The 22,064-nt window shown below is 42.9% G+C and overlaps 1 long non-coding RNA gene across 2 annotated transcripts in view; it reads left to right on the plus strand.

Annotated features, from left to right (window-relative positions):
* LOC138921813 (uncharacterized) overlaps nt 1-22,064 on the plus strand; it is a 76,314-nt gene that overhangs the window by 13,742 nt on the left and 40,508 nt on the right. For both annotated transcript variants that reach the window (XR_011434668.1, XR_011434669.1), the window contains exon 2: nt 17,664-17,804. This is a non-coding gene — a long non-coding RNA (uncharacterized lncRNA). The remainder of the gene's footprint in view (nt 1-17,663; nt 17,805-22,064) is intronic.

Consider the following 22,064-nt stretch of genomic DNA (forward strand, 5'->3'; position numbering starts at 1 on the left):
GTATTCCATTGTATATATATACACCACATTGTCTGTATCCATTCATCATTTGATGGGCACTTGGGTTGTCTTGGCTATTGTGAATAATGCTGCAATGCACATAGGGGTGCATGGATCTCTTCGTATTGTTGATTTCATGTTCTTTGGATAATTACCCAGTAGTAGAATAGTGGGTTGTATGGCATTTCTATTTTTAAGTTTTTGAGACATCTCCATACTGTTTTCCATAGTGGCTGCACCAGTTTGCATTCCCACCAGCAGTGTATGAGGGTTCCCTTCTCTCCACATCCTCTCCAACACTTATTTCTTGTCTTGTTAATTATAGCCATTCTGATAGGTGTGAGGTGATATCTCACTGTAGTTTTGATTTGCATTTATCTGATATTTAGTGATATTGAACATCTTTTCATGTGCCTGTTGGCTATCTTGAATATCTTCTTTGGAAAAATGTCTGTTCATATCCTCTGCCCATTTTTTTTGTGAGGAAGATTGGCCCTGAGCTAATATCTGTTGCCAATCCTCCTCTTTTTGCTTCAGGAAGATTGTTGCTGAGTTAACATCTGTGCCAATCTTCCTCCATTTTATGTGGGATGCTGCCACAGCATGGCTTGACGCGCAGTGCTAGGTCCACGCCTGGGATCCAAACCTGCGAATTCCAAGCTGCTGAAGCGGAGCACGCGAACTTAACCACTACACCACTGGGCCAGCCCCGACTGCCCATTTTTCGATTGGGTTGTTTGTGTTTTTGTTGTTGAGTTGTATGAGTTCTTTATACATTTTGGAAATTAACCCCTTGATGGATATGTGATTTGCAAATATTTTCTCCCAGTTGGTGGGTTGTTTTCATTTTGTTCATGGTTTCCTTTGCCTTGCAGAAGATTTTTAGTCTGAAGTAGTCCCATTTGTTTATTTTTTCTTTTGATTCCCTTGCCTGAGTAGACATGGTATTCGAAAAGATGCTTTCATTCTTTTGCATGTGGCTGTCCAGTTTTCCCAACACCATTTATTGAAGCAACTTTCCTATCTCCATTGTATGTTCTTGGCTCCTTTGTCAAAGGTTAGCTCTCCATAGATGTGTGGTTTTATTTCTGGGCTTTCAATTCTGTTCCATAGACCTGTGTGTCTGTTTTTGTGCCAGTACCATGCTGTTTTGATTAGTATAGCTTTGTAGTATATTTTGAAGTCAGAGATTGTGATGAAACTAAGAGCTCCAGCTTTGTTCTTTTTTCTTAGGATTGCTTTGGGTATTTGGGGTGTTTTGTTGTTCATGTAAATTTTAGGATTCTTTGTTCTATTTCTGTGAAGAATGTCATTGGGATTCTGATTGGGGTTGCATTGAATCTGCAATTGCTTTAGGTAATATGGACCTAGTAGGTAACAGGCTTAGTTCTAGATGCTGGAGATATAGCAGTGATGAAAACAAAGTTCTACTCTCATGGAGCTCACATTCTAGTGAGGAGGGAAGGAGAAAACAAAACAATTTCATATATGATCTATTTGAAGTCATGATAAATGCTAAGAAGAAAAATAAAGCAGAATAAGGAGTTAGAAAGAGACAGAGATGGAGTGGGGCAAATTTATGCCATTTATGCTATGGTGATCTGTGAAGCAGTGGGACAGAGACCTGAAAAAAGTGAGGCAGCTTTATGGAACTCTGGGAGAAGAGCATTCCAAGCAGACGGAATAGTAAATGCAAAGGTCCTGAAGTATATAGAAACTATTTGGAATTTTGATTCAATGTGTCACTCAATAATGAGAGCTGACCTTAGGTTGGTTGGTTGGTTTTGGTTCTATAATGTGGGTCCAAAGAGAAATGACCACTTTCCAGGCAGGACAATCAATTAAAGAAGAAATTATGAGAGGATAATGCTGGCCAAGTAAGGTAAGGCCCTGTTGTAGAGGGGCCTGGATGCCAGAAAGTACGAAGGGTTCAGCCTTAAGACAGTGTCCCTCTGGAAATAGGTCAGCAGTGTGAAGAGAGAGGTTCTTTCAGATGTCTCTTGCAATAGTATTGTAGTAGGCAGAATAATGGATCCCCAAAGATGTCCATTTCCTATTCCCCAGCATCTGTCAATGTGTTATGTTACTTGTCAAGGAGGAACTAAAGTTGTAGATAGAATTAAGGTTGCTAATCACCTGACTTCAAACTGGGGAGATTATTCTGGATTATCCAGGTTGGACCAAAGTAATCACAAGGGTCCTTATAAGTGAAAGTGGGGGAATCAGGAAAGTCTGTGCTGAAGTGATTTGATGTGAGAAAGGCTTGACCTATCATTGCTGCCCTCGAGGATGGAGAAAGGAGGTCACAAGCCAAGCAACGTGGTGGCTTCTAAAAGCTGGAAAAAGCAAGGAAACAGATTCTACCCTGGAGCTTCCACATGAAAATGAAGCCCTGCACCTAAATCGGATCAGCAAATGTAAATGCAGTAAAGAAGATCAGAAGATCAAGGGCCTTTCTCTCTCTGGCTTCAGATCTCTCACCAGTAAAATGGCGGATGTTTAGTAGGTCAAAGATGTTCAAACCTTTTTTAGTTACTGTGATGGTTAATTTTATGTGTCAGGTTGACTGGACCACAGGGTGCCCAGATATTTGGTCAAACATTATTCCGGGTGTTTCTGTAAGGATGTTTTTGGATGGATTAACATTTGAATTAGTAGACTGAGTAAAAGCAGATTGCCCTCCCTAATGTGGATGGGCCTCATCCAATCAGTTGAAGGCCTGAATAGAACAAAAGGGCTGATCCTTTCCAAGTATGAGAGAATTCTTCCTACCTGATGGCCTTTGAACTGGAACACTGGATTTTTCCTGCCTTCAGACTCAAACTGAAATATCCACTCTTCCTGTGTCTCAAACCTGCTGGCCTTTGGACTGGAACTGTATCATTGGCTCTCCTGGTTCTCAGGCCTTTGTACTCAGACTGGAACTAAACCATCAGCTCTTCTTTTTTTTTTTTTTTTTGAAGATTGGCACCTGAGCTAACATCTGTTGCCAATCTTCTTCTTCTTCCCAAAGCCCCCCTGTATGTCCTAGCGTGAGTGCATCTGGTTGTGCTATGTGGGACGCTGCCTCAGCATGACCTGATGAGTGGTGCTATGTCCACACCCAGGATCCGAACCAGCAAAACCCCGGGCTGGGGAAGCAGGGCATGCGAACTTAACCACTCGGCCACAGGGCCGGGGCCCCATCAGCTCTTCTTGGTCTCTAGCTTCCAACTCACCCTGAAGATCATGGGACTTACCAGCCTCCATAATTGTGTGAGCTTATTCCTTATAATCTTTTTCTCTAAGTCTCTCTCTCTTTCATTGTGATTTGTAAGTATCTATTAGGTCTTCATCCCCAGTCGCTGACACAGGGCTCCTAAAACCCTTGTAAATTCCCAAGTGATAAGAGCACTAGAAGCATCTTTTGTTCTAATGAAGCAACTGTGGGTGGGCTCCTGGATGGATCCTGGATGGGGGCTGGTCACCAGAAAGGCCAAGCCGTGATTAGAGGCTTGGAATTTTCAGCCACACTTTCCATTCTCCAGAGAGGGGAGAGAGTCTAGAAATGGAGTTAGTAATTGATCATGCTACATGAGGAAGCCTCCACAAAATCCCAATAGTATGGGGTTCAGGGAGCTACCAGGTTGGTGAACACATCCATGTACCTGGAGGATGACATATCCCAACTCTAGGGGAGAGAAGCTCCTGCAGTCGGGACCCTCCCAGACCTCACCCTATGTATCTCCTCATCTGGCTGCTCATCTGTACCCTTTATCATGTTCCTCAATAAACTGATAAACATAAGTAAGTGTTTCTCTGAGTTCTGTGAGCTTCTCTAGCAAATTAATCGAACCCAAGGAGGGGGTTGTGGGAATCTCTGATTTATAGCTGAGTGGTTAGAAGCACAGTGGCAACCTGGACTTGGGATTTGGCATCTGAAGTGGAGAGAAGGCAGTCTTGTGGGACTGAGCCCTTAACATGGGATCTGACGCTATCTCCAGGTAGATAGTGTCAGAATTGAGTTAAATCACAGGACCCCACCCCCAGCTAGTGTTACAGAGTATTTCTTGGTGGAGGGAAAAACTCCACACATCTGGTATCAGTGTTATGAGTGTTCTGTGTGACAGTAAAGAAAGACACCCGAGGAGAACTGTAGCTTTTTCCAATTCTCTCTGCTCTCTCTGTTTCCCTGGAGAATCCTAACTAATACAGCCACCAAAGCCCAATATAAACAAGATAAAAATGAAACAGGGTTGAGTGGGCCTAGAGCCCCATCCACTCAGAGCCCCTCTCTCCCTCTGGGCTCCAGAGTTTCGATGAAAACCAATTTATATAATGTCATGAACCAACGTTACTGCAATAAAAAAATGGCTAAAAAAGTAAAATTACTTCTAGGTGGCAAAACTGGGAAACAGGACAAGGGTTTAGGGGGATATTAATTTTTTTTGAAAGCATGTAATGTTTTACACCATGATAATTTTTTATTTTATTTTTTTGGTGAGAAATATTGGCCCTGAGCTAACATCTGTCGCCAATCTGCCTCGTTTTGCTTGAGGAAGATTGTCACTGAGCTAACATCTGTGCCAGTCTTCCTCTATTTTATGTGGGATGCCACTGCAGTGTGGCTTGACGAATAGTGCTAGGTCTGCACCTGGGATCCGAACCTGTGAACCCTGGGCCTCTGAAGTGGAGCACGTGAACTTAACCACTACGCCACCGGGCCGGCCCTGTGATGATAATTTTTTAAAACAAATTAAAATGAAAACCATTTATCTAGGGTCACCACTTAGCTCTTAAATTGTTGAATTTATTTCTTTTTCTCTTAAAGAAGGGTGTAAATTAAAAGTAAAAATATTCCCATGGATCCTCTTTCCTTCACATCCATTATGTCAGTTTCCTATTGCTGCTGTAGCAAATTACCACAAACTCAGTGACTTAAAACAGCACAGATTTATTATCTTACAGTTCTGGAGGTCAGAAGCCCAAAACGGATCTCACTGGGCTAAAATCAAGGTGTCAGCAGGGCTGCATTCCTTCTGGAGGTTCAAGAAGAGAATCTGTTCACATGCCTTTTCTGCTTCTAGAGGCCGCTTGCATTCCTTGGTGTATGGCCTCTTCTTCCATCTTCAAACCCGGCAGTATAGCATCTTCAAATCTCTCTCTGACTCTGACCCCCTACTCTCCTGCCTCCCTCTTTCACCTATAAGGACTCCTGTGATTACATTGGGCATGCCTGAATAATCCAGGGTAATCTCCCCATTTCAAGGTCAGCTCATTAGCAGCCTTAATTCCATCTGCACCCTTAATTCCTCTTTGCCATGTACCAAAGCATATTTACAGATTCTGGGGGTTGAGCGCGGACATCTTTGAGGGGACATTATTTTGCCTACCACACTATACCTTAATGGTGGCCACTGATAACAGTTTTTTCCAGAAACATTTTATGTATAGACATAAATACATATAGTGTTCATGCATGTGCAATCCTCACAATTCTTGCACACATGCAGATTTTTAAAAATACAATATTTTTCTGTAATTTTCTTTTTCTTAAAAGTATATTTTGATTTTTGTTTATATCATTCCTTATGGATCCACCTAGTTTTTTTGTCCACTGAAGAGGAGAATTATTACTTTTAACCATAAAGGGCACTGATTTCAGTGAAAGTGTCCATCAGAGATGGGTCCCGGCTTTTGGTGGCCTCAGCAGGCAGTCAGTCTCATCCAACAATGCAAAGATCAGAGTCTCTGCAGAGCGCAGCCAAGGAAGAGGAATCAGATGCCAGGACTCTGATGATAAAGTGGCACATCTGATTCCAGTGACTACAACACTTAATTTTCTTCAACTAATTTTCCTTTAAAGTTAAAAAGAAAATATGCACTTTGTTAAAATAATTCGGAGTGTAAAAGGATGCACAGTAAAAACTAGGTCTCTTCTTACCACAGGCCTACAAAACTACTACTATTAACTGTATCTTGTGTGGTCTTCTAGAAATTTTTTAATGCATATATAAGCACAAATATACATGTATGTCCTTTTGAGGGCATGAGTACAAAGGGAATCATACTACACTTGATGGTCTGTGAAACGTGCTTTTAAAAAACTTTTCACTTTGAGTTAATAGTACATTCACGTGCAGTTATAAGAAATAAGACAGAGCTCCCATACACTCTTCACCCAATTTCCCCCAATGGTCACATCTTGCATAACTATAGAACACTGTCACAACCAGGAAATTGACATTGATACAATCTACCGAACTTATTCAGATTTCACCAGTTTTACATGCACTCATTAGTGTGTGTTTAGTTCTATGCAGTTTTATCACATGTAGGTTCATGTGACCACTACTACAGTCAAGATATAGCACAGTTCCGTTACAAAGATCCCTTGTGCTACCCTTTTATAGCCATAGCCACTTCCCTCCCTCCTCCAACATCCCTAAGCCCAGGCAACCACAATTATGTTCTCCCTCTCTATAATTTTGTCACTTCATAAACATTACATAAATGGAATAATACAGTATGGAACCTTTTGATATTGCCTTTTTTCACTCAGCATCATTCTCTGGAGATTCATTCAGGTTGTTGCATGTATCAATATTTCATTCCTTCTTATTGTCCAGTAGCATTCCATGGCATGGATGGACCATGGTTCGTTTAACCATTTAAAAGTTGAAGGATATTTTGGTTGCTTCCACTTTTTGACTATCATGAATAAATCTGCTACTTAATTTCCCTACTGAAAAAAACCTGTGACTTATCATTGCCTACCTCAGGGATCTTTATTTTGGGGTCCATCAACTCCTAGGAAGTCAATTAACTTCCTGAAATTATATTTAAAATTTGCCATTTTGTGATGGCCTGATTTCCATTGGTTCCAATTCTGGGCAGGGTTAGTATGTTCAAGGTCACTGTGCAAATAAATGACCTGACCCCTTGCTCCATTTCTCTGTACCACTGGCAAATATTCTCTCTGCTTCCTACTTCTGCAACCAGGTCAGGGCTTCTCCTGCTTGTGACTAGATGGCTAATTTCGCCTAATTTAGGAGGAAGGAGTAGGATGTTCACTTTGGCCCTGCTCCAACACAGCTTTATTATTAACTAAGACCATACTTTGTTTCTGATTCATGTGTCTATTTCTCTATTGGTTCAGATCCCATGGGAGAGATATGTGATTAATTACCATCCGTGACCCCCTCTTCCACCATATACATAGCTTTTCATTTGATGCTCAAAGGATTCCACCACACACACACACACACACACACACACACACACTCCTTAAGAACCTACAGGATAAAGTCCACAGCTCTTCATCCAGGATTCAAATTCTTCCCAAACCTGCCTCTCCACACTTATCCTCCACTGCTTTCTATAACAAACCCTATTTCACTAAGACCAGTCCACTCAACTTTATTCCAGCCACTGGATCTCTACGTAGCCATATGCTCTCCCCAGTCTTCTCTGCCAGTCCAAATCCTACCCGTATTGCAAAGCCACATCCTTCTCTGTGAAAACTCTCCTGGCCATTGCAGCACACAGCACGAATTTATTCATTGTTCGTAGCATAAGTTAAGCTTAACTTCCTCTTTCTTTGTCTACACATCTATTCTCCCCACAACCAGAATGGTGAGTCCCTGGAGATCATAGAGCATATCATCTCTTCATCCCCTCAAAGCTTAGCATGACTTAGAATCACAATAAATATCTGTGGCTGAATTGATCTTCTCTTATACCTCCATTCAGAGCACTGGTTTCCCAAGCTAGTGGTTTCAAGGGCATGAAATTGCTCTTCATCCACCGTTAATAAGAGCGACAGACTGTCTTATAAAAAATACGTTAACAGCTTCCATTTATTAGATTCTTACTCTCTGCCAGACACCATGCTTTGTAGGGATTAACTCATGGACTCCTCATACAAACCCTTTTAGAGATGAAGAAATTGAGATTCAGAAAGCTTAAGTAGTTTATTCAAGGTCCATCAACCTGCAAGCGGCAGGGCCAGGACTAAACTCAGGTCTGTCTGAACTTCGAAAGCACTGTTTCTCAACTTTGGTTGCACAACACAGGCCCATGGGGGGCTTTAAAAAGTACTGATGCCTGGGTTCTGCCCCCCAGAGATTCTGACGTAATTGGCACGGGTTGAAGCCTTGGCATTGAGAGTTTTAAAAGCTCCCCAGGTGATGCAAATGTGCAGCCAGGGCTGGGCTCTTAATTTCGACACCCCACAGTCTTCAGTGTGGGGAACACTGTCAGTGAGGGTGAGAGGGAGAGCACATCTCTTAACTGAGCTAATTCAGCCTAGGCAAAAACTCAGAGCCTGATCAATAGGCACATGAAAAGTTGCTCAACATCACTAACCATCAGAGAAATGCAAATTAACACTACCCTAAGATACCACCTTACACCTGTTAAAATGGCTATAATCACTCAGACAGAAAAGAACAAACGTTGGCAAGGTTGTGGAGAAAACGGAACCCTCATTCACTGCTGATGGGAATGCAAACTGGTGCAGCCACTGTGGAAAACAGTATGGCGATTTCTCAAAAAACTAAAAATAGAAATACCATATCACCCAGCTATCCCACTACTAGGTATTTATCCAAAGAACTTTAAATCAACAATTCAAAGAGATTTATGCACCCCTATGTTCATTGCAGCATTATTCACAATAGCCAAGATGTGGAAGCAACCCAAGTGCTCATTGACAGATGAATGGATAAAGAAGACACACAATGGAATGCTACTCAGCCATAAAGAAAGACAAAATCGTCCCATTCACAACGACATGGATGGACCTGAGGGTTTTATGTTAAGTGAAATAAACCAGACAGAGCAAGACAAACACCAGATGATTTCACTCATATGAGGAAGATAAACAAACACTGGGTCAAAGAGAACAGTTCAGTGGTTACCAGGGGAAAGGGGCTGGGGGGTGGGCACAGGGGGTGAAGGGGAGCACTTATATGGTGACGGACAAGAAATAATGCACAACTGAAATGTCACAATGATGTAAACTATTCTGAACTCAATTTAAAAAAAACACTCGGAGCCTGAGATGTGTGATTAGAGAAACGCAGGTTCTCCTCAGAGAGCCCAGACATGCGCTGGGGCTCCTGTGGATGGGGGACAGGGGTGTAAACCAATCAGACGGGAATCTCAAATGACAGGGTGACCCCAGGCCTGCCCTACAGGGTCACTCATTTACTCTAGAAGAGCTATTTGAAAGCCTTGGGCAAGGTCTCCTTTTCCAAAGTGTCAAGCCACAAGAGCTTGAAATATTTAAATAAAATATTTTAAACTTTCTGATGAAAATAGGGAAGCATACGCCACAAGTGAGGCCTTAGCAGCTGCTCTCCTGAGTCAGGAGTCGGCAAAAAACAGGCCTCTTTCTCCTGCTTTATCTCCCTGTATCCTCTGTTCCGAGCACAGGGCTTCTAGGAATGAGAATGAGCGAGTCGGGCTCAGGGTGAGGTCGCGCCTCTGTGCAGAGACATCAGGAAAGGCAGCGTTGAGATCATAGTCCAAAGTACCAACCCGGCTGATCTCCCGAGAGGCCCCAGGCAGGCTTTCTCAGTGGTCAGTAACTTCTCCACCTCCACCCCAGCTCTAACCCTTCAGAGTCCCAAAGCAGGAATGCTGAAGCGGGCCCTCCCTTTGCCTGAGACCTACAGAAATAGGAACCTCGCCACTAATGCCCACACTAGCAGCTACAGGTGACAGGACGGCCCAGGAGAGGGAGCGATGGGATGACTAGATACATAGTTTTGTGACTACGACAGTGCTGGCAGAGCTCCAGCAGAGCTGGCCCACACCAGGGACAGCAGCCGCTGTTTATTGAACACTGTGTGCCAGGCAGTACGCACCCTACCTTGTGATAGGATACTGTGAGCTGCCCAAAGGGATTTTTCCCTGTTTCCTGTTTTTCTTTTATTAAGGTATAATTTCGATTCAGCAAAATTCACCCTTTTTATGTGCACAGTTCAGTGAATTTTGTCACCCAATCACTACCAGAATAAGATGTGTAACATTTCCGTTGCCCCCAGAAGTTTCTACATGTCTCTCCCCAGTCAATCCCCTCACACCTACCCTGAGCCCCTGGCAACCACTGATCTGATTTCTGTCCTTGTAATTTAGCAGTTTTCTTGGAACTGCAGCTAAGGGCTCAAAACTTAAAGCAAAAGATACTCCTTGCCCCCCATTCTAAGTTCGGAGGACCAGTAACTATTAGGGCCAGCCATCAGCCCACAGATCTTGAGTGGAAAAACCAGCTTTATGCCCCGGTGCCCAGTCGACATCAAAGGTCTAGTCTGGGGCTGTGCAATGTTTCCCTTCCTCAAGCCTAGAAAGGAGAAACTGTAAGAGAACCACTCAGAAAAATAGGGGTCACTGGAAGTAACCCGCTGTGGTCTTACTAAAATGTGGACTGGTGTCTATCCATTCTCTACTGTACTGGCACTGTGCCTGATGCTGCTGGGGCATAGAGGAAGACACTGCGAGAGGGGCACTGCCAGGTGGAGAGGGGGCAAGGACAGGCCCCTGAATTTCCTGATTCTTGAGGAGTAGGTAAGATATATATGGCATATATCTGCAAGGCCAGGAATTGTCCCAAAATGATAGAGAAGACTGGGGCTCATGGTCTTGCCAAAACCTACCACATTATGAGGGCAAAGAGTTTCATACCTCATCAGAAAGTGGTATTACACCTCGATCAGGGGCACAGCGCAGTTGAGGGGTATTTACTGGGAAATATGAAATAAATAAAGTGAAACTATTTTATGTACATATCCCCGATGAGTTGAGACACCTCAATAAACTCACTACACTTTCATTGCCTCTGTTAATCCTAAAAACACCCTATAAGGTAAATACTCTTATTATTGCTATTTTATAGATGAAGGAATTGAAGATCAGAGAGGGCAAGTAATGTGTTATAGGTCACACAGCAGGTAAATAAATGACAGAACCATGATTTGAACCCAGGTCTTCTGAACTCTAAAACCTACGTTCCTTCCTCTACATCTGGTTCCTTATACATGTGTGTGTCAGAGAGAGGAGGGAGAAGGCATCATCATGAGGCAGTAGTGAGATTCCAGTGGACACTCAGGGGTGTCCAAGGTAAGTGTTAGGTCCCTTTATTCTTCCCACTCGGTAACTTCCCTCCCCCTTTGGCCAGCAGGGCCTTGGTTCCTCAGAATAACTCTGTGGAGGTTCTAGTTTACTCCCCGCTTGAAGAGTCTGTCAATACGCTTATTGTCACTTCAGGTTGGAACCCCTCAACTCACTCTGATCACACAGCCACACCTAAGGCTGCCTCCTTGTCTGGGACTCCACAGCTGTATCTGTCCCTCAATGCCTGTCCCTGCTCCTCGTGGGAAGACTCCAGCTCCACTTCTCAGATCCGCACAGTCTGTGTGGCCCCACTGGAGTGAACTGGGCCTTGCCCTGAGATCTGACGTGAATGCTTCCTACCAAGCTTTTATCTCAGTATGAGGGCATAACTCGGTGTAAGCTGGTAGGTTAAAAAAATCATGTGCAGAATAAAACTCTCTTCTATAATGGAAAACAATAATCTTGAACAGATGGTTACTGTAGCCCTAGAAGAGAAAGAAAGCTCCACCCCAGGCTTCTTGCTAAGTATCTGTTGCACGGGTTATGACTTACTAAAGCGCTTACAGGAATTCCGTTAATGTCGCTACTAAAATTCCTTTCTCAAGAGCGCTCACATAATGAATAGCAGCAAACACTCAGCACTCATTTATGAAGATTTTAAACCAAGGGCAACACCATCCTTTAAGCCAGGCCGGCTTCACAGGTGCTGCCAAAGCAATGCTAAGATTGTCTCATCAGGATTCACTAGGCCTGAGGATTTTCTGTATTGAAAGGTGGGTGCTAGGAAATGAAATAAAACCTTGTTAGGTAGACACGGATTTGAAAAAATGGTATAGCCACTCTTTATAATATTTTTCTTTGATGAAAATATTGGCCAATCAAAATCCTCTTAATGTTAGAGGTGTGTTTTCTCCAGCTCCTTGCATTTTAAATTAACAAGGTGGTTTTACTAGATGATACTTCCGAGATGGTTGGGTCACCTTAGATCATGGCCTCATTCTAAAAAAATGTAAAAACAGAAGGAATGTAAATAAGGTCAACACTTAAGCTTGTTGAGTCCAGGATTCTGCCACTGATGAGAAACAAGAGATTGGTGGTAGAAAAGGAAAGTATCCTCTTTTGGCATCTGCCACCCAAAAGACAGGGATGTCCATAGACATCTTTAGATTCCTTTAGTACTCTACCCAGCACCCAGGAATTCATGAACATATTTTTTAAAGTTATCACATGTTGGCTTAAACTGTTGGGTAACAAAATTGACTAGAATTATGTCTGCTTCTACTTTCCTGGGTATTAACTGGCCTTGACATACTGTCTCACCTTGACGTCTGGCTTCTGGATACTCACTGCTGATGTCTTTTCGTCTTTTCTGACTTTGACATATGTCTTAGTCAGTTCAGGCTGTTATAACAAACACCATAGACTGGGTGACTTCAACAACAAACGCTTATTTCTCACGGTTCTGGAGGCTGCAAGTCCAGGATCAGGGCGCCAGCATGACTGGGTGCTTGGTGAGGGCTTTCTTCCTGGTTATGTCCTCACATGACCTCTTCTTGGTCCATGCAGGCAGGCAGAGAGGGAGAGAGACAGAGAGAGAGACAGAGGGCTCCACCCTTATGACCTAGTCTAACCCTTATTACCTCCCAGAGGCCCCACCTCCAAATACCATCACACTGACGACTAGGGCTTCAACATTCGAATTTTAGGGGGACACAAACATTCAGTCCATAGCAGCATACTACGGTCCTGTCTCCACCTTCAGCTTCTCTGTCCTCCAACGCCTATGAGTGCTGGCCCTGGTGAGTTATCAGCTTGCTTCAACCTCCTTCCCATATAACTCGAGGTAAATGGACATTGGCACCTTTGGCGAAGCATGGGGGAATACTTACTGTACATACTTTCAGTGGCATTGCAGAGTTCTTCCCCAAGGGCACCGACTTCCCTTCAATCGCTGGACTCTGGATCTGTGAACCAATTTAGATCTGGAAACTGGATGAAGGATCATGATTTTCCATTGTAGTGGCTGACATTAGCTTTTTGCTCCCAGCTTTAAATATCTATAGAGTATACAAGTCAACTATCACCCCAGTTGGCTGTCCATCTCTCTTATCCCTAAGATACCGTGTCCATTAAACATCACTATAGATTTCTGCAGGTCAAGGCATTCTGGTCACTCCTCCAGCCTTCTGACCTGTCTACTCGGGCTGCCATAACAAAGCCTCAGACTAGGTGGCTTAAGCAAGAGAAATTTATTTTCTCACAGTTCTGCAGCCTAGAAGTCCAAGATCAAGGTGTTGGCAGGGTTGGTTCCTTCTGAGGCCTTTCTCCGTGGCTTATAGATAGCCATCTTCTCCCTGTGTCTTCACGTGATCTTCCCTCTATGTGCGTGTCTGTGCCCTTATCTCCTCTTCTTATAAGGACACCAGTCATATTGGATTAGGCCCACCCTAACGACTCATCTCAACTTAATTATCTCTTTAAAGAATCTATCTCCAAATACAGTGATGTTCAGAAGTAGGGGTTAAGACTTCAACATATGAATTTTGGGGGGACACAATCAGCCCCTAACATGGCCCATTTTGGAAATTACTTCAGTCTTGCTCAGGTCAGTTAAATATCATCTTTGGCTTCTGCTATACCAGAATCCTATTATCTCCATTGCTACTGAGGGGCCCAGTTCCACCACGGCATCTCCCACTGTCAATCTTGGTCTACAGAAGACAACCACTATCGTTCTTCTCAAAGAAGCTGGTGCCCCTGCTTACCAGTGCATTCCTGCTGAAGGAATGTCTTCTGAACCTCCCCAGGGAACATAGTCATGTGGCAGTTTATCTGGACTCACATTTTACACAGGCATGATTATGCAATTGTTTGTAAGAAATAAAAAAGCCATTCTAACATTGCTCCATCCCTGACTTTGAACTTTCTGACTTCTTCCCCAATATCTAATCAGTTCTGGCATGTCCACTTCATTTATTGTGGCCATTGTTTGTCCTGCCCACTCCCCAGCCTCAGGTAACCATCTCAGTAGCATATTAACACCGGCTCCACGGGTCCTTGCCACGACATTAAACCCTGAGTCATAGGAGAGTGTTCCTATGTCAGAGTTCTCTTCCCACCCTTATATTTCTTCTCCTGGTCAAACCTGACTATCCAAGCATCCTGAGATAAGGGCAGTTCCAGTCTCAGCCTCAGGCCCGGGCGCAGGCCCAATGCTGCCCATTCCTTGTTATACTCAGTAAATAAGGAGAGATCAGCTGGGAAGCCACTATTTATGGACAATTCTAGGGCCTCTCAGGGATCCTCAAGAGAAAACCATGGGCCCCTAAGAACTTGGGGGGGGGTGGCCCTTGACATCATGATGACACAGAGCATGTCTATGAGAAGGCTTTGGTTGCTTGGCTGGATTCAGTAGCTACTGGCCCACAACTGAACTGCTCATCTTCTCTGACTCTGCTCCTTTTGGGCCTCTTGCTAGTTGCAACACCTTCTCCCACTCATCTCGAGTCTTCTTCACGTCTACCCTCTTACTGGTCCTCCACAGACAGTCACCAAATCCGTTCTGCCCCCTACTCTCACTTCAGTGGGTCCCCTCTTCTCCAACCACAAGGCCCCTGCCCCAGTTCCGATCGCCTGACCTCTTTAGCCCTCTGATTGCAGAGGCCCTGCCACAAGCGACCAGCTGATCCTGGAACCCATTTTCCTCTTCCTGCTGTTGGTGTTTCTCTATGTCTCATGGCACCTGAGAGCATATTGCCACACGACCAAAGGGGGAGCGTTTAGAATTTCAGGACCCTTGTGGTACTCAGAGAGTCAATGAGTCTTGGTTTGGGCCCTGGGATTAAGACTGTGGTAGTACCTGCTCTGCAGCCGGAGCACAGGACTGCAGCATTATTTACTCACCTCAAACAGACAATTACTGAATGAGCCACCAGGGGGCAGCAGTTGCTCTGTTTTAGTAAGTTCTAAATATTTTTCTTTTTCCCCCTTATTACATATATTTCACACAGGCATGATTATGCGATTGTTTGTAGGAAATGAAAAAGCCATGTGACTTTGAGGTGGTGATTAGGTCTTTGTTCCTCAAGGACCCTTCTCCCTCCTTCCTCCTTTTGTGTTAAGGGTGCACGAACCTCCAGCAGATGATCAAGGCCCTCCTGCTTCTGCCCTGCCTGGGCCTTCTCACATTTGGTGTCTAACACCCCTGTGCTCCCTGCTGCATTTGGTAGAAAACTCGGGACCTATGTGTTATGGGCCGAATTGTGTCCTCCTGTAAATTCATTTGTTGAAGTCCTAACCCCTGCTACTTCATAATGTGACTGTTCTTGGAGATAGGGCTTTTAAAGAGGTGATTAAGGTTAAATGAGGTCGCTAAGGTGGGCCAAAATCCAACCTGACTGGTGTCCTTATAAGAAGAAATCTGGACCCACAGAGAGACACTGGGGATGCACTTGCACAGAGGAAAGACCATGTGAGGACACAGCAAGAAGTGCAAGCCACAGAGAGAGGCCTCAGGAGAAACCAGACCTGCTGGCACCTTGGTCTCTGACTTCTAACTTCCAGAACTGCGAGAAAATCAATGTCTGTTGTTTGAGCCACCCAGTCTGTGGTATTTTGTTATGGCAGCCTGAGCTGACTAATATACTACATGACTGTTAACATTTTTTTTTCTCTCTCACTCTCTTTCAGTCTCTCTCTCTCTGTCTCTATAATATACCCACACATATATTACACATAGTTACAATTTGATAGGGTTTTGTGTCCTGATCTTTTCAATAATTCTGTATCATATTTATCCCATATCGCTAAAAATTTCTGACAAAGATATGGTTTTTAATGTTTGCATATCCAAGTCTGTGGATATACCACAGTTTATCAAACATTCCCAAGTTGGACAATATTAATTTGTTTCTACTTCTTTTGCTATTTTAAGGAATGCTATAATAAACATTTCCCTATATACGTTTAGCTGCTTTTGTGCTCATACTTTTAGATGTCTAGAAATGGAAATGTTTTATCAAATGCATAAACATTCTCCAGACTCATGATAGATTTTCTTAGATTGCTTTCCAGGATGGTTATATCAATTTCCACTTCTGTTAATAGAGTGTAAGGCAGCCTATATCATTACACCCCTACTAAAAGTAATTATCATTTGATAACCATGATATCTGATAAGCAAAAGGGTACCTAATAATTAATTTCATTTCCATTTCTTTGATTACCAATAATGTGTGGCCTTTTTCACATTTTCCTTATTATTTTTCTTTCTTCCTTCCCCATAATCTGTCAATTAACTTCAGATTGTTTTTCTTGTTAAAGAAAATCTATTTATATGAAGTCTTTATTAACTCAACACAGTAAACATCTGTAATCCTCTGGAAAAGATTTTCTCAATTTCTTTCATTAAATTTCTTTTGACAAATACAAATTTCAAAATGTTAACTCATCAAAACTATTAGTGTTTTATTTTTTAGTTATGTTGTCACTATGCTAAAGATTTTTTTCCAGAGACAAGATAAATATTCATCTTATTCTCTTACATTTTCTTTAGGGTAAATTTTTTTTAAATTGCTTCATAACAGACACACAGAAGTGAGCATAAATCTTAAGAGTGTAGTGCATGAATTTTCAAAAGTTGAGCTCATCTGTATAAGCAGGTCCCAGATCAAGAAATGGCATATTACCAGCACCTCAGAAGCCCCACTCGGGCCTCATTCCAGTCACGACTCATTGAGAGAAACCGCTGTTCTGACTCCTAACACAATAGTTTTGCATGTTTTTGACCTTTATATAAATAGAATCAGACCATATGTATTCTTATACATTTCTCATCTTTTGCTCAATGTTACGTTTGTGAGAATGATCCATATCCTGTCCATTTATTCTCATACAGTTTAGTATCCCATTAGGCGATTATATACAATTTATCTATGTGTTCTACTTTTCACGGGCATTTGGGTAAGCTTCCCATTTGGGGCTATTACAAAGTGTGCTAGGATGAACATTCTTGAACACATCTACTGGTAAACATATGAACGCATTTCTGTCAGGTATAGACCTTGGAGTAGAATTGCTGCGTCATAGGGAATGCACTTGTTCAAATTTTCCAACTGGTTTTCAAAAGTGCTTGCACAAATTTATACTCCTACCATCAGGGTATGGGAATTCTCCCTGCTCCACATTATCACAAACACCTGGTGCTTTTTGTTGTGTTCAATCTAGCCACTCTTGTGGTTATGTGGTGGTATCCCATTGTGGTTTTAATTTGCACTTCTCTGATGAGTAATGAAACTAAATATTTTCTCATATGTTTACTGGCCATTTGGAAATATCTGTTCATGTCTTTTGTCCATGTTTCTACTTTTTTCCAGTCTTTTTCTTATTTATAATTATTTTTTACAGAGTTCTTTATATACACTGGACACAAATCCTTTGTCAGATATATGCATTGCAAATAGCTTCTGTTATTATGTGGATTACCTTTAAATCTATTAATGATGTCTTTTGATAAACAGATGTTTATGAGCTTAACATAATCCATCTTATATTTTTGTTCCTTTAAGGTTTCGGCATTCGGTGCCCTGTTTAAGAAATCTTTGCCTATGTCATGATCATGAGTATGAAGATGCTTTCCTACGAACTCTACTGTTTTACCTTTCACATTTGGATCAACAGTTCATCTGGAATTAATTTTTGTGCATCAGGTAAGATAGGGGTCAAGGTTCAATTTTTTTTCCATTTGGATATCTAACTGACCCAGCACCACTTATTGAAAAGACATCCTTTTCTCAGTGTACTAGAGTGTCATAAATCAGGTTACTATATCTATGGGTTTCTTTCTGCAATCTCTGTTCAGTTCTATTGGTCAATTTGTCTATCCTCATGCAACTACTACACTGAGTTAATTATGTATCTTTATAGTAGGTCTTGATATCTGGTGATTTAACCCAAGTAATCCAAGACAAGATTGCCTTGGCTATTTCTGGCCTTCTGCATTTTCATATAAATGTTAGAAATAGCATGTCAATTTTCACACATGTACAAAAACAAAACTGCTCTGGTTTTTGTGAAATGAATGAGAAACCTCAACTAAATTGGAGTCGGGAAGGCCTGTAGGGGGAGCTCTCACACTCTATCATACATCGTTAATTACTCCAAACGGGAAGAGATTTACCCTTGCATGTCCCATAGGAAGTACAACTACTTTACTACTGAAGGAAGATTTCTCTCCCTACCGGGCAGAAGTCCAGCCAATGAGATGCTGCAGCTCAGCCAATAAGAAGACGTTGCCACCCTGAACTGTGACTTTCCCCCAATGGACTTTCTTTTAGACAGTCCCTCCCTACTTCCCCTTTTTCTCTATAAAAGCAACCTCCTTTCCTTTGTTCTTTGGATTTGCCTATGGTTTGCCATGGCACACACATCCCAAAATTGCAATTCTTTTGGCTATTCTTGAATAAACTCATTTTGAGGGTAAAATAACAGGCAAATTTGCTTAAGTTGACACTTTCATCAGAATTGTGTTGCTTCTATATATTTATTATGGGGAAATAGCTTCACAATAGTGAGTCTTCCAATTTATGATTCTGGTATGTATATCCGTTTATTCAGGTCTTCTTACTGTAATATAGGTTTTATTATTATTTAGGTATGATAAGGCCAACAGATCAGGAGATGATTGTCATTGAAAAGATAGTTTGTTATAGTTCCCAAGAGGAGGGTCATGCCATGCCATGGGAGAGCCACATGAGGAAGGCCCGGGTTGGTCAGGAGGAAGAGGGAGGGGATAAATGCGGGGCAAGAGTCTTTACTGTGGTTTCTATGGGAAAGAATGGGCAAGGCAGGTAGGCAGGTTTAAGATTGGTTGGTTTGAATAATTTCAGTGGGCTCTGGGGCATAGAGGCTGTCCCTGGTTGCCTGGTACCTGGCAATGCAGTGATTAGGGCAGGTGATATTGTGTGCAAGTGTGATAGCCCCATAAAGCAGGTGGTTGGGGGTTGGTGGTATGGGTCCTGGATTGGCTGGTTTGCTTTTGAAAGGCCTGCTCACAGGCCAGTCCCTTACTCTCTCTAGGAATTGGCTAAGCCTGGGAGGGCAGTCCCCAGTGTCAGCAAGGCCCCAGGTGTCAAGGCATCAAAAATACACAATAAAAAGACACAATTAATGTTTTGTAGTTTTCAGTGTGAAGTCTTAGACCTTTTAAAAAGATTTTAACTGCCACCCTTGCCACCGCTTAGCATGGGTGCTGCCCTCACCCCACTTGGGCTCTGCTACTCCACACTGATTCACCCTTCCTTGTGGATGCCCATCTCATCTCACTCAAGCCCAGACACTCCGTGCCAGGCTGCCCCCACACAGACCATCTTCACCGCATTTAGGCTCTAACATCCTTTGCCAGGATCCAACCTCCCATCCTTTGCCCATGAGAGCCCTTCTCATTGTGCTTGGTTTCTTTTTTTTTTGCCCAAACATGTACCAAGGTTAGTGATGAGTGTATCTGCAGGGCATTTGAAGGCCGACTTCTCCTTTCACTCCAGAAAAATGAAGGTAGGAATCAGGATATGTTTTACTAAGCCCATTGGAAATCTTTCAGCTACAGAGAGGTTTCCCTTTTGTGTAATTCTGTAGCATATTGCACCATCCTAATTCAAATTATTTTTTAAACAGCTTTATTGAGATATCATTGACATATAAAAATTGTATTTAAAGTGTGCAGCTAGATGTTTTGATACATTGTGAAATGATTACCACATGTGCTTGGCTTCTGATATCCTGTGTTGGGCTGGCTCCCACATGGACACCCTTCTTACCCAGTTCAGGCTCTGACACCCCACACCAGGCCATCCTCACCAATACCCACCTTGCCCCCCCCCCCCCTACTGTGTGGGCTCCCTTCCTACAGAGCTCAGGCTCCAAAACCCTGTGCTGGGTTACTGTATTTGTTTATTAGGGCTGGTGTAACAAAGTGCCACAAACTGAGTAGTTGAAGTAACAGAAATTTATTGTCTCAGAGTTCTGGAGGCTAGAAGTCCAAAATTAAGGTGTGGGCAGGGTTGATTCCTTTGAAAAGTTATGAGGGATAATCTGTTCCCTGGCGCTCTCCTTGGCTTTAGATGTATGTATCTTTGTGTCCAGATTTACCATTTTCATTAAGGCACCAGTCATATTGGATTAGGGCTCACCCTCAATCTCGTCCTAACTTGATTACCTCTGCAACGATCCTATCTCCAAATAAGTTCACATTCTGAGGTACTGGGGGTTAGAACTTTGTCAGTCCATTCGGGCTACTATATCAGAATACCGTAGACTGGGTGGTTTATAAACAACAGACATTTATTTCTTGTACTTCTAGAGGCTGAGAAGTCCAAGATCAAGTCACTGGCAGATTCACTGTCTGATGAGGACCCACTTCCTGGTTCACAAACAGTTGTCTTCTCACTGTGTCTTCACATGGCAGAAGGGGGAAGGCAGCTCTCTGGGGCCTCTTTTTTAAGGGCACTAATTCCATTCTAGAGGGCTCCACCTTCATGACCTAATAACTTCCCAAAGGCCTTACCTCCAAATACCATCACATTGGGTGTTAGGATTTAACATATGAATTTTGGGGTGACACAAACATTCAGTCTACAGGAGACTTCAACATATGAATTTTGGTAGGACACAATTTGACCTGTAACAGTTACTTCCCAACCCATGTAGCTGCCCTCTTTACTGCAGTCAGATCATGAGACACCATGCCAGGCCACCTCCCTGCATGGATACCCTCAGCATCCCCTCAGGTTCTAAAATCCTGGGCCAATGCCATTATTCTTCTCTCCGATGAAATTGCTCTCCTCACCCTAACTGGGCTCTGACACTACATTAGACCATCACCACCACCATTCCCCTACGTGGCTGCTCTGCTCACCCTGCTCAAGCTCTGACATCACGTAACGCAGGGTCACCCTAGCTCCTCCAACACAAATACCTACATTGCTTAGCCTCACCTAATTGCTTTTGGACTGAATCTTTCAGTGAGAGAAGAGAAAGAAGAAATCTGATCATTTTTGGTAGCCCTTTATTCCTTGTTCATGTTTCCAGTATTCGCTTATTTCTTTAAACATATGCAAGATATCAGTTTTACATTCTAGGTCTGCAAAATGAGTGGAGCAGTACATTCCTTTCTCAGACTAAAGCACATTTTCAATATCTGAGGCCCTTTCAGGTTTGATTGGGCTGTTTTTCTTCTGCTGTCTCTCATTCAAAGTGCTTTGTTTCTTCTTAATTGCAATCTCATGTTTATCGATGATTTATATGTAGCAGTAGGCTGGAAAGTGCCAGAAGCCCTGCAATCAGGGTGGCTTCCTGCAGGTGCCAAAGCCTTATGGGCTCCCTGCTTCTAGGATGAAAACCTTTGATACTGCTTTGCCTTCCATCAGGTGAGGCACAGTGGCTACTTAGGTTCTCTGACAAGCAGATATGAGCAGCAACAAGCCTAAAAACAAAAATAAATACTCATCCATGGGGCCAGTAGTTAAAGAGAAAAGGATCAGCCAGAATACACATTCAGCAAAACAAAACAAAAATTCATCCTGTTTTCAAAGCCTCTATAAAGATATGGGGAAATGGCCACGCCAAAACAGCAAGTCATAAAATCAACGTATTAAACAGTAGATATACGGTATGGGTGCTCCAGGCCCTTCCATTCCACCACACATTGGAGCTGATCAGAAATCCTCACACGAAACTGTGCATTAGGAGTTGAGGTTGAAGAGGTCCCTAAAATCGTAGTCAGGTAGGACGCCACTCACAGAAAGCTTGAAAACCATTGTTTTGGGAAATTTTCCAGTTTCTTCAGGGATCCTAGTAAAATCTGAAGCCCTAAGAAATGGGGAGAGGGTGCCCTGACATCGTGATAAGGGAGATTGTGTCCCCAAGAAGGCTGCCTGGCTGGATTCAGCGGCTGCTGGCCTGGACCAGAGCTC

Source organism: Equus caballus, chromosome X (genome assembly GCF_041296265.1).
Source record: "Equus caballus isolate H_3958 breed thoroughbred chromosome X, TB-T2T, whole genome shotgun sequence".
In the NCBI taxonomy this organism is placed as follows: domain Eukaryota; kingdom Metazoa; phylum Chordata; class Mammalia; order Perissodactyla; family Equidae; genus Equus; species Equus caballus.